Consider the following 19148-nt stretch of genomic DNA (forward strand, 5'->3'; position numbering starts at 1 on the left):
GAGAGGTATAGGAACCCCAAATTTTAATCTCATTGGATTTCACATAATAAATGGTCAATATGTCCAATGAAAATGCTGCTTAATATCTTATCATTTTAGAGAGCAGATTCATATTGTTTCAATATGATATTAAAAGCTATAAATAAAATAAAATTGGACAATGTAATAAAGAATGACACAATAAGAGAAGAAATTAAATTGCTTAGACTGGAATGGCCAACTAAATGGTGACATTTGAACTGAGATTCAAGGCCATTCCCACAAAGATGGGGGAAAGAGAGTTATAGGCAGAGAAAATAGCAAATAAAAATCTTTAATGTAGAAACGAGTTTAGTTTATTTAAGGCATAAAAACAAAATTATTTAGTGTAGGACATTTTAGAGTTGTATGAGCTTTAAACTATACTTTCCAAAAATAATAATTACAAAATGAATATTTGGAGGGATAACAGAAAAGAAATAACTTAGGGGAGGAGCTTTAAGAAGGCGGAAGAGTAAGACAGGAAGATCACCTTCCTCCCCACAAATACAACAGAAATAAATCTACATATGGAACAACTCCTACATAACACCTACTGAACATTGGCAAAAGATCTCAGACCTCCCAAACGGCAAAAAAAACTCCCCACGTACCTGGGTAGGGCAAAAGAAAAAAGAAAAAACAGAGACAAAAGAATAGAGATGGGACCTGCACCAATGGGAGGGAGCTGTGAAAGAGGAAAGGTTTCCACACACTAGCAAGGCCCTTCATGGGTGGAGACTGCAGGTGGCGGAGGGAGGAAGGTTCAGAGCCACAGAGGAGAGTGCAGCAAGAAGGGTGCAGAGGGCAAAGCAGAGATATTCCTGCATGGAGGATCAGTGCCCACCAGCACTCACCAGCCCGAGAGACTTCTCTGCTCACCTGCCGGGATGGGTGGGGACTGGGAGCTGAGGCTCGGGATTTGGTCAGATACCAGGGAGAGGACTGGGGTTGGCTGTGTGAACACAGCCTGAAGCGAGCTAGTGTGCCACAGCTAGTCGGGAGAGAGTCCAGAAGCATGTCTGGAGCTGCCGAAGAGATAAAAGACTTTTTCTTGCCTCTTTCTTTCCTGGTGTGCAAGGAGAGGGGATTGAAAGTGTGGCTTAAAAGAGCTCCAGAGACGGGTGCAAGGCATGGCTGTCACCGTGGACTACAGAGATGGGAATGAGACTCTGAGGCTACTGCTGCAGCCACCAAGAAGCCTATGTGCAAACACAGGTCATTATCCACACCTCCCCTCCTGTGAGCCTGTGCAACCAGCCACTGCCAGGGTCCAGTGATCCAGGGACAACTTCCCCGAGAGAATGCATGGCATGCATCAGGCTGGTGCAATGTCATGTTGGCCTCTGCGGCCAGAGTCTCATCCCACATCCATGTCCCTCCCTCCCCACAGCCTGAGTGAGCCAGAGCCCCCAAATCAGCTGCTCCTTTGAGCGAAGAACAGACGTCCTCAGGTGACCTACATGCAGAGGCAGGTCCAAATCCAAAGCTCAACCCCAGGAGCTGTGCGAACAAAGAAGAGAAAGGGGAGTTTCTCCTAGTGGCCTCAAGAGCAGCGGATTAAATCTCCACAGTCAACTTGATGTACCCTTCATCTGTGGAATACCTGAATAGACAATGAATGATCCCAAATTGAGAAGGTGGACTTTGGGGGCAGCTATATATATATATATATATATATATTTTTTTACCCTTTTTCTCTTCATGTGAGTGTGTATGTGTATGCTTCTGTGTGTGATTTTGTCGGTATATCTTTGCTTTTACCATTTGTCCTAGTGTTCTGTCTGTCCTTTTATTTTTTATTACTTAAATTTTTTTCGTAATAATTATTTTTTTTATTTTAATAACTTTTAAATTTAATTTATTTAATTTTATCTTTTTCTTTCCTTCTTTCTTTCTTTTCTCCCTATTATTCTGAGCCATGTGGAGGACAGGCTCTTGGTGCTCCAGGTAGGTTTCAGCGCTGTGCCACTGAGCTGGGAGAGCCATGTTCAGAACACTGGTCCACAAGAGACCTCCCAGCTCCATGTAATATCAAACAGCAAAAATCTCCCAGAGATCTCCATCTCAATGCCAAAACCGAGGTTCACTCAACGACCAGCAAGCTACAGTGCAGGACACCCTATGCCAAAAAACTAGCAAGACCGGAACACAACCCCATTAGCACAGAGGCTGCCTAAAATCATAAGAAGGTCACAGACACCTCAAAACACACCAGCAGATGCGGACCTGCCCATCAGAAATACAAGATCCAGGCTCATCCACCAGAACACAGGCACTAGTCCCCTCCACATGGAAGCCCACACAATGCACTGAACCAAACATAGCCACTGGGGAAAGACACCAAAAACAATGGAAAATACCAACCTGCAGCCTGCAAAAAGGAGACCCCAAACACAATAAGTTAAGCAAAATGGGAAGACAGAGAAACACACAGCAGATGAAGGAGCAAGGTAACAACTCACCAGACCTAACAAATGAAGAGGAAATAGGCAGTCTACCTAAAAACCAATTTGCAATAATGATAGTAAACATGATCCAAAATCTTGGAAAAAGAATGGAGAAACTACAAGAAACATTTAAAAAGGACCTAGAAGAAATAAAGAACAAAGAAACAGAGATGAACAACACAATAAATGTAATTAAAATTTCTCTAGAAGGGATCAATAACAGAATAACTGAGACAGAAGAATGGATAAGTGACCTGGAAGATAAAATATTGGAACTAAGTACTGCAGAGCCTAGTAAAGAGTAAACAATGAAAAGATTGAGGACAGTCTCAGAGACCTCTGGGACAACACTAAACGCACCAATATTCAAATTATAGGGGTCCCAGAAGAAGAGAAAAATAAAGGAACTGAGAAAATATTTGAACACATTATAGTTGAAAACTTCCCTAGCATGGGAAAGGAAATAGTCACTCAAGTCCAGGATGCACAGAGAGTCACATACAGTATAAATGCAAAGAGAAACATGCCAAGACACATATTAATCAAAGGATCAGAAAAGAAATACAAAGAACAAATATTAAAAGCAGCAAGGGAAAAACAACAAATAACACATAAAAGAATCCCCATAAGGTTAACAGAGGATCTTTCAGCAGAAACTCTGCAAGCCAGAAGGGAGTGGCGGGACATATGTAAAGTGATGAAAGAGAAAAATCTAGAACCAAATTACTCTACCCAGCAAGGATCTCATTCAGATTTGTTGGAGAAATTAAAAGCTGTACAGACAAGCAAAAGCTAACAAAATTCAGCACCACTAAATTTACTGCAGATGCTAAAGGAATTTCTCTAGGCAGGGAACACAAGAGAAGGAAAAGACCTACAAAAATAAACCAAAAACAATTAAGAAAATGGTAACAGGAACATACATATTGATAATTGCATTAAATGTAATTGGAATAAATGCACCAACCAAAAGACATAGAATGGCTGAATGGATACAAAAACAAAACCCGTATATATGCTGTCTACAAGAGACCCACTTCAGACCTAGGGATGCATACAGACTGAAAGTGAGGAGTTGAAAAAAGATATTCCATGAAAATCGAAATCAAAAGAAAGCTGGAGTAGCAATTTTCATATCAGACAAAATAGACTTTAAAACAAAGAGTATTACAAGAGACAAAGGAGGACAGTACATAATGATCAAGGGATCAATCCAAGAAGAAGATATAAAAATTGTAAATATTTATGCACCCAACATAGGAGCATCAGAATACATAAGACAAATAATAACAGCCATAAAAGGGGAAATCAATAATAACACAATCATAGCAGGTGACTTTAACACTCCACTTTTACCAATGGACATATCATCCAAAATGAAATAAATAAGGAAACACAAGCTTTAAATGATACATTAAACAAGATGGAATTAGTTGATATTTATAGGACATTCCATCCAAATACAACAGAATACACATTATTCTCAAGTGCTCATGGAACATCCTCAGGATAGATCATATCTTGGGTCAAAAATTAAGCCTTCGTAAATTTTTTAAAATTTGAAATTGTATTAAGTATCTTTTCTGACCACAATGCTATGAGACTACATACCAATTACAGGAAATAATCTGTAAGAAATACAAACACATGGAGGTTAAACAGCACACTACTTAATAACGAAGTGATCACTGAAGAAATCAGAGGAAATCAAAAAATACCTAGAAAAAAATGACAATGAAAACACTATGACCCAAAACCTATGGGAGGCAGCAAAAGAAGTTCTAACAGGGAACTTTATAGCAATACAATCCTACCTTAAGAAACAAGAAACATCTCAAATAAACAACCTAACCTTAGATCTAAAGCAATTAGAGAAAGAAGAACAAAAAATCCCTGAAGTTAGCAGAACGTAAGAAATCATAAAACTCAGAACAGAAATAAATGAAAAAGAAATAAAGGAAATGATAGCAAATTTCAATAAAACTAAAAGCTGGTTCTTTGAGAAGATAAACAAAGTTGATAAACCATTAGCCAGACTTATCAAGAAAAAAAGGGTGAAGACTGAAATCAATTGAATTAGAAATGAAAAAAGAGAAGTAACAACTGGCAGTGCAGAAATACAAAGGATCATGAGAGATTACTACAAGCAACTGTATGCCAATAAATGGACAACCTGGAAGAAATGGACAAATTCTTAGAAAAGCACAACCTTCCAAGACTGAACCAGGAAGAAATAGGAAATATAAACAGACTAATCACAAGCACTGAAACTAAAACTGTGATTAAAAATCTTCCAGCAAACAAAAGCCCAAGACAAGATGGCTTCACAGGTGAATTCTATAAAAATTTTGAGAAGAGCTAACAACTATCCTTTTTTAACTCTTCCAAAATATAGCAGAGGGAGGAACACTCCCAAACTCATACTATGAGGCCTCCATCACCCTGGTACAAAAAGCAGACAAAGATGTCGCAAAGAAAGAAAAATACAAGCCAACATCTCTGACGAACATAGATGGATAAATCCTCAACAAAGTTCTAGCAAACAGGGTTTCCCTGGTTGTTCAGTGGTTGAAAATCTGCCTGCAATTGCAAGGGACATAGGTTCGAGCCCTCGTCTGGGGAGTTCCCACATGCTGTGGAGCAAATAGACCTGTGAGCCACAACTACAGAGCCTTTGCATCTGGAGTTTGTGGTCTGCAACAAGAGAAGCCGCGACAGTGAGAGGCCTGCACACCGCAATGAAGAGTGGCCCCCGCGTGCCGCTAATAGAGAAAACTCTCACACAGAAATGAAGACCCAACAAAGCCAAAGTAAAGAAATGAAAAAAAAAAAGTACTAGCAAACAGAATCCAACAGCACATTAAAAGGATCATACACTATGATCAAGTGGGGTTTATCCCATGAATTCAAGGATTCTTCAATATGCATAAATCAGTCAACATGATACACCATAGTAACAAATTGAAGGAGAAAAAACAAATGAATATCTAAATAGATGTCGAGAAAGCTTTTGAAAAAATTCAACACCCATTTATGATAAAAACACTCCAGAAAGTAGGCATAGAGGGAACTTTCTTCAACATAATAAAGTCCATATATGACAAACCCACAGCCAATCTGGTCCTCAGTGGTGAAAAAACTGAAACTATTTCAACTAAGATCAGGAACAAGACAAAGTTGCCCACTCACCACTATTATTTAACATAATTTTGGAAGTTTTAGCCACAGCAATCAGAGAAGAAAAAGAAATAAAAGGCATCCAAATTGGAAAAGAAGAAGTAAAGCTGTCACTGTTTGCAGATGATGTGATACTATATATACAGAATGCTAAAGAGGCTACCAGAAAACTAGTAGAGCTAATCAATGAATTTGGTAAAGTAGCAGGATACAAAATTAATGCACAGAAATCTCTTGCATTCCTATACACTAATGATGAAAAATCTGAAAGTGAAATTAAGAAAACACTCCCATTTACCTCTGCAACAAAAAGAATAAAATATCTAGGAATAAACTTACCTAAGGAGACAAAAGACCTGTAGGCAGAAAATTATAAGACGCTGATGAAAGGAATTAAAGATGATACAGACAGATGGAGAAATATACCATGTTCTTGGATTGGAAGTATCAATATTGTGAAAATGACTCTACTACCCAAAGCAATCTACAGATTCAATGCAATCCCTATCAAGGTATCATGGGCATTTTTCACAGAACTAAATAAAAAAAAATACAATTTGTATGGAATCACAGAAACCCCGAATAGCCAAAGCAATCTTGAGAATGAAAAACAGAGCTGGAGGAACTAAGCTCCCTGACTTAAGAATGTACTACAAAGCTACAGTAATTAAGAAAATAAGGTACTGGCACAAAAACAGAAATATAGATAAATTGAACAGGATAGAAAGTCAAGAGATGAACCCATACACATATGGTCACCTTATCTTTTTTTTTTTTTTTTGTGGTACGCGGGCGTCTCACTGTTGTGGCCTCTCCCGTTGCGGACCACAGGCTCCAGAGGCGCAAGTTCAGCGGCCATGGTTCATGGGCCCAGCTGCTCCACAGCATGTGGGATCTTCCCGGACTGGGGCACAAACCCATGTCCCCTGCATCGGCAGGTGGACTCTCAACCACTGCGCCACCAGAGAAGCCCTGGTCACCTCATCTTTGATAAAGAAGGCAATAAAATACAGTGGAGAAAAGACAGCCTCTTCAATAAGTGGTTGTGAGAAAACTAAACACCAATATGTAAAAGAATGAAATTAGAACACTCCCTAACACCATACACAAAAATAAACTCAAAATGGATTAAAGACATAAATATAATGCCAGACACCATCAAACTCTTAGAGGAAAACCTAGGCAGAATACTCTTTTACATAAATCACAGCAAGATTCTTTTTGACCCACCTCCTAGAGTATTGGAAATAAAAACAAATGAGACTTAAAGAAACAAAACCTTTTGCACAGCAAAAGAAACTATAAAGAAGACGAAAATACAACCCTTAGAATGGGAGAAAATATTTGCAAATGAAGCAACTGACAAAGGATTAATCTCTGGAACATACAAGCAACTCATGCTGCTCAATAACAAAAAAACAAACAACCCAATCCAAAAATGGGCAGAAGACCTAAATAGACATTTCCCCAAAGAACATACATAGATTGCCAACAAACACTGGAAAGAATTCTCAACATCACTAATCATTAGAGAAATGAAAATCAAAACTACAATGCGATATCATCTCACACTTGTCAGAATGGCCATCATCAAAAAATCTACAAACAATAAATACTGGAGAGGGTGTGGAGAAAAGGGAACTTTCCTGCACTGTTGGTGGGAATGTAAGTTGATACAGCCACTATGGAGAACAATATGGAGGTTCCTTAAGAAACTAAAAATAGAACTACCATATGATCCCCCAATCCCACTACTGCACATATACACTGAGAAAACCAAAATTCAAAAAGAGTCATGTACCAAAATATTCATTGCCACTCTATTTACAATAGCCAGGATATGGGAGCAACCTAAGTGTCCATGGACAGATGAATGGATAAATAAGATGTGGCAAATATATACAATGGAATATTACTCAGCCATAAAAAGGAATGAAACTGAGTTATTTGTAGTGAGGTGGATGGACCTAGAGACTGTCAGGCATAGTGAAGTAAGTCAGAAAGGGAAAAACAAATACCATTTGCTAACACATATATACAGAATCTAAAACAAAAAAAAAAAAAGAAAAATGGTCAGAAGAACGTAGGGGCAAGAGAGAAACAAAAATACAGACCTACTAGAGAGTGGAGTTGAGGATATGGGGAGGGGGAAGGGTAAGCTGGGACAAAATGAGAGAGTGGCATGGACATATATGCACTACCAAACGTAAAATAGATAGCTAGTGGGAAGCAGCTGCATAGCACAGGGAGATCAGCTCGGTGCTTTTTGACTATCTAGATGGGTGGGAAAGGGAGGGTGGGAGGGAGGGAGGGAGATGCAAGAGGGAAGAGATATGGGGATGTATGTATATTTATAACTGATTCACTTTGTTATAAAACAGAAACTGACACACCATTGTAAAGTAATTATACTCTAATAAAAATCTTAAAAAAAAAGAACTTCAGAATAAAATCATGAATATAAGCTCCAACTTGGGGTTTTGTAAATTTCATTTTTTGATATGAACATTACAAATTTTTGAGCTTAAAAATAATTATTTTTCCACCATAAAAAATAATAGAAAAAATAATAATTATTTTTTAAATAACTCTTGAACAGAAAAGCCAGAATGATAGCTGAGTTCAGGAGCCATATCTAGAAACTTGAAACAGAGTATAGAACTCAGCTTTAATTAATAAAAATAAGCAAACCCAACTTTTGTAGGGAAGAAATTACAAATAAAAATAACCTTCATTTAAAATTAACCCCTTTCTTCTTATTTTTAAATCTTATTTCCTAGAAAGGGGAACAGCTAAATGCTTTTCACCATCCTACTAAGTTGGAACTCTATCACAGTTACAAACCATAAATGACTTTCATTATCACAGCAGTATGAAGACAAGCCTGCCTCCAAGCCTTTTGATGGGATACCAGCATGTAACTATGTGAGACACTTCAGTTTATGAGGAGGCAGATAAGATAACAATGTGAAAATTTCTCGGTAATTAGTCTGACCAATTGACAGATGGTCACTGAAAGATTTAAGCATCCCTTACCATTTGCCTAATATGGAAGAGGGCATGAGCAGGTAAAATCATAAATGTCATTTATTTGACTGTCTGATGGAGCTTTTCATCTCAATAGAAATATTAAGGTTTAAAAAATATCAAGTTTTGCATAGACAGAGACATACTTCTACAAATATTATTACTGTAAGATCTATGTTAAGAACCGGATATAACATCAGAATAAGACTCACATTTCTCCCTTATCACCCTCTCCACCAAAGGGTCTGGGTGGGCAGATCAGTCCAGCCTGAGCCTCAAGATAAGCCAAGCATCTTGTAAGTTCTAATATAGGGTACAAAAACAGGGTATCAAACAGACTGCTCAAAGGAAGTTCAGGGAGGTTCTCTCCAACTAATTGTCACATCACGGGGTCTATGGTAGGTACTGGGAGCCAGCAAGTAGAGCCCAGATATTGAGGACCAGGGAAGTGATTCAAAATTGATGGACCACAGAAGAGTAAGGCCAATGCCAGGCAATCATTCCTTCCTCAGAGATTTGACATGATACACTAACTCGATCGTAATGTACAATGTAGGAGATAAACTCCTATCTTTTCTTCTCTCACCCAAGCTTTTCTCTGTCCCTCCACTCATATATAACATATTCTGAGAGGTTGCCAGAAATGGCATAAAAGAGAGAAATTATTTCTAATGAAAACATTCAGTCCGCACGAAGTCCTAAAGTAGCCAAATTATTTTTCTTCATTCCCGAGTACTTCCATAAAGTATTCAGATTCCTGAAGAGAGGGTAGAGAGATATTGGGTGTATATGTTTAGGTTGGGGGTACACAAATCAGGAGCTTGAGTAAAATCTGTGATAAGGTCAATAGACATCAAAGCAAAAGCAGCCACTTTTGGTAGGATGAAAGACAAGGCACTGTCTCCTCCATCTGTGGGTTTCTGTGGATGAGCATGGGAGTCACTGAGACACATTTCTGTGCAAATTGCTGCAGAGCAGAAACTTTCAGTCACACAGACTACTGGGTCCATTCTCCAAGCTCCCTCATATCACCAGAGGTCATACTGGCTCAAAGCCCCAATGGTCCAATCCTGTATGGTCTTTCTGGAGACCAGCCCCCATCCTGAATAAATTTATCTCTTAGCATAAACTCAAGTGATTCAGGGGGTACAGGAATAACAAAGACATTTTTATCACATCCCAGGAACCAGTGACAAAGGCCACATTATCTATTATATAACAGTTTGAAAGTGAGAAAAGGGAGAAAATTCTTAGATCTGTTGATCCCAGATTCACCTCCAGATCACAAATTAGGAGAGCTCTAAGTCATTTTTTTCTAGTTGACAGCTTTACCAAGAAGTTAAAGATAAAAACAGGTAAATATTAGTTGTTTGTAGGATTTAGTTCTGATGCATTTTCCCCTGTAGGTTTCCATGGACTTGAATTTGCAAACTTCAACATCGATTCCCATTCATTGCAACTTTTTGAATAACACTATTATTATTTGTGCTGACTTCCTTTTTCTTCGCCTTATGTTCTCACATTTCATAAACGTTTCTTTATATTTTCACAATTTTCTAAAAAGTTAGTGGAGTAGCATAGGTAAATAATGCTTTGTGGTATGTTTATTGTCTAAAATCTTGTGGTTGGTGAATAAGAAATTTGGGCCATACCTTATTAAAAGTTCAGGCTTGAGTTTGCACCTCAGTAACATGATTTCAGTTCAAGTTTAAATAGTCCTTCTATACCTCAGACTCTCATCTTTTTCAAGGAGAGGGATATTTCCTCCTCTACCCCTCTTGGGTTCTTGTGGCTGTATTAATAATAAAATTAATATAAAGATTAACAGGTGAAAAAAATTAATTTGTGCACAAAGAGGTCTCTTAGAAATAAGACCTAAGACGTGGCCAGAGAAGGCAGCTTTTTTTTTTTTTTTGTGGTATGCGTGCCTCTCACCGTTGTGGCCTCTCCCGTTGCAGACCCCAGGCTCCAGACACACAGGCTCAGAGGCCATGGTTCATGGGCCTAGTTGTTCCACGGCATGTGGGATCTTGTTGGACTGGGGCACGAACCCGTGTCCCCTGCCTCAGCAGGCAGACTCTCAACCACTGTGCCACCAAGGAAGCCCAGGTTTTATATTTTTTAGAGAAAGAAACAAATTTGTGAGCAATTGACAGTACAAAGAAACGTAAGCTTTGGCTGCTTAATTAGCGAAATATCTAAGTAGAGTTTGGACTTGGGGTAGTAAATGAAAGTAGTAGCAAGATTTGTTTACAAAAGCTTCTTAGCCCCAAATTCCCTATTCTGGTGATAAGGGTGTCCTGCCTCCAAATGCAGGGAGTGCACCTTTCAGAGGGGATTCATTTCCTGCTTTCAGAGAGACAGGGGAGAGTGTTAGAGTAGCCCTCGTGCATTGGTCATTTCTTAAGTAACTTTAATTCAAAATAATGAATATACTATTGAGACATATTTTGGGGCAGCCTGGCCTGCTTCCCAACATCTTCAAAATGTGATGCAATAATACACCCAACCTTTCTTAAATTGCCATGAAGACCTCTGTGATTGTTTGTCAAACATATCAAACATTTTGCACAGGCCCTGGTGCAAAATAAACCTTCAATAAGCACTACAAATTAACTAAACATACTGATATTTAATAAAACCCACAGCAACTGATATCTTAAAATCTTTCCCATTGTATCCCACTGCCATTAAAAGAAAAAAAGAAATTGATTTTATTATTGAGGAATTATTGGGCTGATATGATCTGGTTATTTTCTATCTTTAAAAGGTACAGAAATGTGAATATCCTCTTTGACCCTGCACTTTCTCCACCTTGGGGCAATATGTCAGAGAAAAGAATCAGAAAATTTGTGTTTTCTTTTTTCCCCAGATCCCAGATTTGCTGAATGAGACACCTCAAAAACATATCAGATCAGCTGCACACTAAATATTCATTCTGAAAGTTTTTGAGTCTCGTAATTTTCAATTTATGCCTTCTCATTCAGGAACTAATTCCAAATTCCTATGAGTTGTAGTAAAGTCCGACAGCTTTATATTTTTTCTTCCTGCTTCAAGTTCTTTCTACACTTAAAATATTTTGAGATCTGGCCATCCACCTTGAGGTTTTCTCTCTTGCTTAAGGATCTTATAAAGTTTTGTTCTGTACACTGCTAGCTTTATAAACTTTTCTTATTGACATCACTTAAATTTTTATCTCTGTAAATGTGTTTTCAAATATATTTGGGAGATGTTTGGCCTGAATCCAATATATGTAGATTTTTTAAAATAATTAGCAAATGGATGAGAATATTTATGAATGAGATAATTCCTTTCATAAAGACACTAACAACTACTTTAACTAAGGGATATGAGAAGAAAACATGACTGAATTCTTTTAACGAAAGAGTGGAAAATTCTTATCTTGACATACAACTTAAAACCCCATAAAGCACCAACAAATTTGAAGATATGAAAATTAGAAAAAAAAAGTGTCATGATGACAAGTTCCATTAGCAAATCAAAGATGAGAAAAAATATAAAACATAATACTAAATCACAGAAAGCTAATTTCTCAATCATTAAGTAAAAGACCAATAGAAAAATGGGAAAAATATATGAATTTAGAAAATAAATTTAAATGGTGTTTAATTTTTGAAATAATGATAAACATGAATCATAAAAGATAAATGCAGACTAACAGATTTGAGATACCATGACCAAAAAAAAACACAAAAGTCATGAAACATGGCACACTACATTGGTGAAGGTGTGAAGGAGTTCTCATGCATTGCTTGTGAGAGTATAAGTTGGTAAAACCTGTATGGAGGGAAATTTGTCTATAACTCAAAATTACAAATACACTTACTCTTTGAGGCACTAAGACTACTGTTAAGATTATATCCTGTCAGTGTTTATTAAGTAATTATTTGCAATTTGTTTGCAATTGCAATAAGTTGCAACAACTTTAATGTTCATCTATAGGAGACACATTTAAAAAATTATGGTAGAGCTATACAAGGGAATATTACATAGCCATTAAAAAGAATTAGAACATCTTTCTGTACTGATGGAAATGATTTCTAAGATATAAAATCGTTATATTAAGAAAGGAAAGTGTAAACATGTGTGTAAAATATTATAGTCAGCTATCTCTGTGTAACAAGGTAAGAAAAAGAAAATATTTATACATACTTTTATATAACTTGCTTGAATACTCATGGCATATCTCTGGAAGGAAGGTCAAGAACTTAATATTACAGGGTTTTGTGGGGAAGGGAACTGGTGTTTTGGTACATGATTTCACATGGAGACTCTTCACCATAATTCTATTTGTCTTTTGATTTTTGAGCCATTTTAATCTCTTGCTTGTACAGAATATAAATTTTAATTAAATTTTATAATAAACAATCAAGGTGTCTGTAGTTATTATTTTTGACATTTGTTTTAGTTAAAAATAAGCTACTGGGCTTCCCTGCTGGTGCAGTGTTTGAGAGTCCGCCTGCCGATGCATGGGACATGGGTTTGTGCCTGGTCCAGGAGGATCCCACATGCCGTGGAGTGCCTGGGCCTGTGAGCCATGGCTGCTGAGCCTGTGCATCCAGAGCCTGTGCTCCGCAATCGGAGAGGCCACAACAGTGAGAGGCCCGCATACCAAAAAAAAAAAAAAAATTCTACTGTGTGATTCTGATGGCTATTCTGGTGAATGAGTAAAACACTAGACACAGAGAGAAGTAAGGGGAGTAAACACAGAAAGAGGTAGAGGGAGAAAAAGAAAACATAAATCAGCCTTAAAGACAACCCTTAAAGAGCTGGTGAAAATAAATATTTATGAAACTCTTATGTAAATTAAAATAAAAATTCCATTGACCCACCTTCTGAGGAACACAACCCCCCTGCATACTGAAGAGTTCAGGTGGATTACTCCAGAACATCCAAGGAGGCAGGCCCAGGGCTGTTTAGGAGCTGATGCCTGGATATCTCTCCATTAAGCAGATGACCTTGAGCAATTTACTAGATTTTCCTAATTTTTCACTTTAGATTCATAATGGGGATCTTTCACATGGGAAATTTCAACAGAAAAAAAAATCCCATACCATTTGAGGAAAGACCTTTTCCATATTTCCCTGCTTCTTAAGGGGGTTGCGGTTCATCTTTTAGGATAATAGGCTAGAACTCTCTGTAACACTTCATTCATTCACTTACTAGTTTATTTGTCCATTACAGGCATTCTTTTCCTTCCTTGGCTTTTGAGAGATGGGGAAATAGTGCACATAAGTCTTACCATGGTGTGCAGAGAGCTAAAGCTTTTCCCCTTGTTCTCCTTGTGAGCAGCACAGCAATGCCAGTGACATTGTCCCTATCCTAGGACACTTTTCACTTTTCAGGTACCACATGCAGGAGAATCAAGTTTAGTCTCCTAGGGCTTCACTTATTCCATATAAATAATCAATTAAATGTTTTCCTTGTTTTTTTTTTAACTTTATGGAAGATAATTGGGAATAATTAAGTATAATTGTTTATATTCAAATGTATTTTCCATTTTTATTTTCATTATTAATAAAGAAGGAGGACAAAGAAGGTACAACTGAGAGTAGTATTTTGGGAGGTCCTTGGAGCAAAGAGCTATTTTAAAAATGGAGGAGTAGGTGATGGTGCAGAAGGTAAGACCGTAGAGTTACAGGAGGCTGCTTGATTCATCTAGAGAAGTGAAGTGTGCTGGCAAGTTGTATACCTCATGAGTTGGCTAAGGGGTCATCATGAAATCATGAAAATCCAGACCTCTCTGACTCTGGAGATGGTGCTAAGCATCTATTAAACAATGGGCAGGAAAATGTTTTGTGGATATTACACAGAATATGTGTTAACATTTCAGGAACATCTGGAATGATGGGTTTTACCAGTAAAGTTCCTTGCGAAACCTACTCTGAGACGGGATGGACACAAAGTTCATTGGAGAGTGCTCTAAGGAGCAGTACTGTGTGAGGAGAATGGAGGATGTAGGACCAGGCAGGAGGATAAGTTGGGCTGCAATACAGTAGGAAAAGAGCCTTAATCTGATTTTATGGGGTCTGGACTTGGCACTGAACAGCTATCCCAAATTAGGGAAAAGGGGCTGAACCTTTATCACCCTCAGTATTTTACTGTTATTCCAGATCTCCTATCTGGCCCCTAGAAAGAGGGTGTGATCTGGCCCCTAGAAAGAGGGTGTGATGTTGGACAGAGCTGCTTTCTTCAGCCAAAAGCCAATTTTGGAAAAGGACAGGAAGCAGGGCTGAGAGCTGTCTACACTAATACTCTCAGCACCTGGGAAAATTAATGCTTCAGTCCTGATGGTAGGCATCTGGTCAATTACCATGACACCCAGTACAAATGGGGATGATCAAGTTAAGGATGGAATTTTACTCATAAACTGCTACATATACCAAAAATTCAGTTCAGACTAATCGTCTTTCTCTAAGAATGGTGTGGATAGACCAATTGCATCTTTTCTTGGATAAAAACTCCATGTGGATGCTTTGAGTTATTCTAATAGTCACTTCCAGGATTTCTCCAGAATCTGATAGAGAAGGATTTATGTTTGGCACTGGCATTAACCTATATTCCTGGCACAAGTCTTCATCCTCTCAAACACACACCTGAGAACTCAAATAGCTCACAGTTGGAATTGCCTGCAAGCTTACTTGTGATGACAAAATGGAAAGGTTCAAGCCAAGAAAATTTAAAAAGACATAAGGTATGACAGATGATGCCTCCCACCAAGAAAGCCAAGGGCAAGTTAATCCACCCTTACCTGAGGGCATTCGGGTGTAAAGAAAACTGTGTACAAATCACAGCTTAGTCCTTCTCAGTCAGCAGAACCAGAAGCAGGCTGTATAGTGTGTGCAGGTGAAGGAAGTGACTGACGGCACAGTGTGATTCTTTTTTTTTTTTTTTTTTTTTTTTTGCTGATATGTTTAAATTTTTTTAAATTTTTTTAAATTAGTTTCTGCTTTATAACAAAGTGAATCAGTCATACATATACATCTGTTCCCACATCCCTTCCCTCATGCATCTCCCTCCCTCGCACCCTCCCCATCCCACCCCTCCAGGCGGTCACAAAGCACCGAGCTGATCTCCCTGTGCTCTGCGGCTGCTTCCCACTATCTATCTACCTTACGTTTGGTAGTGTATATATGTCCATGCCTCTCTTTCGCTTTGTCACAGCTTACCCTTCCCCCTCCCCATATCCTCAAGTCCATTCTCAAGTAGGTCTGTGTCTTTATTCCCGTTTTGCCCCTAGGTCCTTCATGACTTTTTTTTTTTTAATTCCGTATATATGTGTTAGCATACGGTATTTGTCTTTCTCTTTCTGACTTACTCTAGGTCTATCCACCTCATTACAAATAGCTCAGTTTCGTTTCCTTTTATGGCAGAGTAATATTCCATTGTATATATGTGCCACATCTTCTTTATCCATTCATCCGATGATGGACACTTAGGTTGTTTCCAGCTCCGGGCTATTGTGAATAGAGCTGCAATGAACATTTAGGTACATGTCTCTTTTGGAATTATGGTTTTCTCAGGTTATATGCCTAGTAGTGGGATTGCTGGGTCATATGGTAGTTCTATTTTTAGGTTTTTAAGGAACCTCCATACTGTTCTCCATAGTGGCTGTACCAATTCACATTCCCACCAGCAGTGCAAGAGTGTTCCCTTTTCTCCACACCCTCTCCAGCATTTATTGTTTCTAGATTTCTTGATGATGGCCATTCTGACTGGTGTGAGATGATATCTCATTGTAGTTTTGATTTGCATTTCTCTAATGATTAATGATGTTGAGCATCCTTTCATGTGTTTGTTGGCAGTCTGTATATCTTCTTTGGAGAAATGCCTATTTAAGTCTTCTGCCCATTTTTGGATTGGGTTGTTTGTTTTTTTGCTATTGAGCTGCATGAGCTATTTATAAATTTTGGAGACTAATCCTTTGTCAGTTGCTTCATTTGCAAATATTTTCTCCCATTCTGAGGGTTGTCTTTTGGTCTTGTTTATGGTTTCCTTTGCTGTGCAAAAGCTTTGAAGTTTCATTAGGTCCCATTTGTTTATCTTTGTTTTTATTTCCATTTCTCTAGGAGGTGGGTCCAAAAGGATCTTGCTGTGATTTATGTCATAGAGTGTTCTACCTATGTTTTCCTCTAAGAGTTTGATAGTTTCTGGCCTTACATTTAAGTCTTTAATCCATTTTGAGCTTATTTTTGTGTATGGTGTTAGGGAATGATCTAATCTCAAACTTTTACATGTCCCTGTCCTGTTTTCCCAGCACCACTTATTGAAGAGGCTGTCCTTTCTCCACTGTACATTCCTGACTCCTTTATCAAAGATAAGTTGGCCATATGTGCGTGGGTTTATCTCTGGGCTTTCTATCCTGATCCACTGATCTATCTTTCTGTTTTTATGCCAGTACCACACTGTCTTGATTACTGTAGCTTTGTAGTATAGTCTGAAGTCAGGGAGCCTGATTCCTCCAGCTCCGTTTTTCGTTCTCAAGATTGCTTTGGCTATTCGGGGTCTTTTGTTTTTCCAAACAAATTTTGAAATTTTTTGTTCTAGTTCTGTGAAAAATGCCAGTAGTAGTTTGATAGGGATTGCATTGAATCTGTAGGTTGCTTTGGGTAGTAGAGTCATTTTCATAATATTGATTCTTCCAATCCAGGAGCATGGTATATCTCTCCATCTATTTGTATCATCTTTAATTTCTTTCATCAGTGTCTTATAATTTTCTGCATACAGGTCTTTTGTCTCCTTAGGTAGGTTTATTCCTAGATATTTTATTCTTTTTGTTGCAATGGTAAATGGGAGTGTTTTCTTGATTTCATTTTCAGATTTTTCATCATTAGTGTACAGGAATGCCAGAGATTTCTGTACATTAATTTTGTATCCTGCTACTTTACCAAATTCATTGATTAGTTCTAGTAGTTTTTCGGTAGCATCTTTAGGATTCTCTATGTATAGTATCATGTCATCTGCAAACAGTGACAGCTTTACTTCTTCTTTTCCAATTTGGATTCCTTTTATTTCCTTTTCTTCTCTGATTGCTGTGGCTAAAACTTCCAAAACTAAGTTGAATAAGAGTGGTGAGAGTGGGCAGCCTTGTCTTGTTCCTGATCTTAGTGGAAATGGTTTCAGTTTTTCACCATTGAGGACAATGTTGGCTGTGGGTTTGTCATATATGGCCTTTATGATGTTGAGGAAAGTTCCCTCTATGCCTACTTTCTGCAGGGTTTTTATCATAAATGTGTGTTGAATTTTGTCGAAAGCTTTCTCTGCATCTATTGAGATGATCATATGGTTTTTCTCCTTCAACTTGTTAATATGGTGTATCACATTGATTGATTTGCGTATATTGAAGAATCCTTGCATTCCTGGAATAAACCCCACTTGATCATGGTGTATGATCCTTTTAATGTGCTGTTGGATTCTGTTTGCTAGTATTTTGTTGAGGATTTTTGCATCTATGTTCACCAGTGATATTGGCCTGTAGTTTTCTTTCTTTGTGACATCCTTGCCTGGTTTTGGTATCAAGGTGATGGTGGCCTCGTAGAATGAGTTTGGGAGTGTTCCTTCCTCTGATATTGTTTGGAAGAGTTTGAGAAGGATGGGTGCTAGCTCTTCTCTAAATGTTTGATAGAATTCGCCTGTGAAGCCATCTGGTCCTGGGCTTTTGTTTGATGGAAGATTTTTAATCACAGTTTCAAGTTCAGTGCTTGTGATTGGTCTATTCATATTTTCTATTTCTTCCTGAGTCAGCCTTGGCAGGTTGTGCATTTCTAAGAATTTGTCCATCTCTTCCAGGTTGTCCATTTTATTGGCATAGAGTTGCTTGTAGTAATCTCTCATGATCTTTTGTATTTCTGCAGTGTCAGTTGTTACTTCTCCTTTTTCATTTCTAATTTTATTGATTTGAGTCTTCTCCTTTCTTTTCTTGATGAGTCTGGCTAATGGTTTATCAATTTTGTTTATCTTCTCAAAGAACCAGCTTTTAGTTTTATTGATCTTTGCTATTGTTTCCTTCATTTCTTTTTCATTTATTTCTGATCTGATTTTTATGATTTCTTTCCTTCTGCTAACTTTGGGGTGTTTTTGTTCTTCTTTCTCTAATTGCTTTAGGTGCAAGGTTAGGTTGTTTATTCGAGATGTTTCCTGTTTCTTAAGGTGGGATTGTATTGCTATAAACTTCCCTCTTAGAACTGCTTTTGCTGCATCCCATAGGTTTTGGGTCGTCGTGTCTCCATTGTCATTTGTTTTTAGGTATTTTTAAATTTCCTCTTTGATTTCTTCAGTGATCACTTCGTTATTGAGTAGTGTATTGTTTAGCCTCCATGTGTTTGTATTTTTTACAGCTCTTTTCCTGTAATTGATATCTAGTCTCATAGCATTGTGGTCAGAAAAGACACTTGATACAATTTCAATTTTCTTAAATTTACCAAGGCTTGATTTGTGACCCAAGATATGATCTAT

Source organism: Mesoplodon bidens (genome assembly GCF_964165515.1).
Source record: "Mesoplodon bidens genome assembly, chromosome: 13".
NCBI lineage: Eukaryota > Metazoa > Chordata > Mammalia > Artiodactyla > Ziphiidae > Mesoplodon > Mesoplodon bidens.